Source organism: Theropithecus gelada, chromosome X, assembly GCF_003255815.1.
Source record: "Theropithecus gelada isolate Dixy chromosome X, Tgel_1.0, whole genome shotgun sequence".
Classification (NCBI taxonomy): domain Eukaryota; kingdom Metazoa; phylum Chordata; class Mammalia; order Primates; family Cercopithecidae; genus Theropithecus; species Theropithecus gelada.
Window position 1 is genome coordinate 13,280,761 of NC_037689.1, and position 1,884 is coordinate 13,282,644.

Sequence of the window (1,884 nt, forward strand, 5' to 3'; positions counted from 1 at the left end):
GAGAGGCCTGGTGTGCAAGGTTTGCCATACATCCCTTCTTGTGGACTTGGCATTTGGGAAGAAGTCTTTGCCAGAGAAGGAGTTGATTTTAGTTTTCTGCTCCCCACCAAAAATTTTTCCACTACTGTTACAAGCTGTTAATTCCTTGAGTACTCTATAAAATGTCTATAGCTTAGGTAAACCAAGTAAATTTTTTTTTTTTTTTGTCTAGCAAAGTTTAGAGTGTTAGTGTGATGGTACGGATTCTTTTTTTATGGTGGTTGTGCTTGTTTTTAAGTTTTTGTATGACTTATTGTCTTTTCATGTGTGTTTCCCATTGTTTGTTTGATCTGAGGGAAAATTTGTAATAGCCTGAGAATCAGGGGATGAGGATTTTTTTCTTGTAGGCCTCTTAGGGATGACAGTTACCCTTCACTGGTAGTATAGAAAAATATATAAATTTGCTCTGTTTCAAGACTTCAAACTACCTCAAGAAAAGGAATCTAATGCAACAATATTTGTAATGCTTCCAGAGCTCTCAAAATGAGGATTTTTTATAAATAGGTCTGAAGAGGATTAAAATATCCTGGGTTAGTGTAGCAATACGACAGTAGGATCCTTAGGTTGATGCTGACTTTTATTTGGCATAAGTTTATATTTTGTGTGCTGTTTATTTACTTTTTTGACAGGGAGGGCTGTAGCGGAAGCTGTGATATGCTAAAAGTTGTTATGTTCTGCAGTAATGAATTAGTTTAAGTAATGAGGTAGACCCTGTTCTCAGCAGTGTGACAGTTGGGGCAGAGGTGAGCTATGAGGGGCTGAAGCTTGCTCTGATCATTTCTTTCTGTTTTGAGTTTTGTTTGCTTGTATAATTTTTGTTTTACATTATGGGAGGTGAGATATTTTCCATTAAGGAAGATTGTTGCTAATGGATTTCTTGATTAAAAACCTAAATAAACTGATTAAGTTTTAGGCATTCTTTCAAAGGGGTTCTCGGTGAAGAGATTGGGGACTATTCTATTTGGTGCTTAGTGAAAACATTTTGAGTTAATGTACGTGCCAGTTATTGCCAATTCTTTATTAAATTCAAAAGCTTTTTTGTCAAATAAATAGCAATTTTCCAAAAAAAAAAAAAAAGAAAACACTAGTTAAGGTAATTACATAGGTGAATATAAAAGACAGTATAAACATGTTCTTTGTCATAACTTTTTTCCCATATATGATTCAAAAGACAACTCATAATGCAATACATATAAATGTAAGCTGATGGGCACACAATGTATAAAGACGTAATTTGTGTAATTTGTTAGAAAAACAACATAAGGAGGGCAGAATGATGCTATTTAAGAGCAAAGTTTTGTATACTATTGAAATTAAAGTTGATATTAATCTGAACTAGATTATTATGAATTAAGATATTATTGATAACACTCAGGGTAACAACTAAACATCACTCAAAAATATATAGGAAAAGAAATGACAAATGAATTAAAATGGTACTATATCTCTCTATGTAACACAAAAGAAGATAGTAATGGAGAAACTGAGGAATACAAAAAACACAAGACATTGAAAACAAATAGCAAAATTATAGACATAATCCTATTTTATTATTCATTACATTAGAAATAAATATATTAAATTTTCCAATTAAAAGACATAAATTGGCAGAACTGGTTTTTAAAACATCATCCAACTATATGCTGCATACAAAATATATACTTTAAAGATACAAAAAGGTTGAAAATAAAAGGAAAGAACAAAATATTCCATATAAATAATAAGCAAAAAAGAGCTGAAGTGGCCATACTAATATCAGACAAAATAGATTTTAAAGCAAAATTGTTACTAGAGAAAAAGGAGGACATAGTATAATGGCAAAAGGATCAACTCAAGATATAAAAA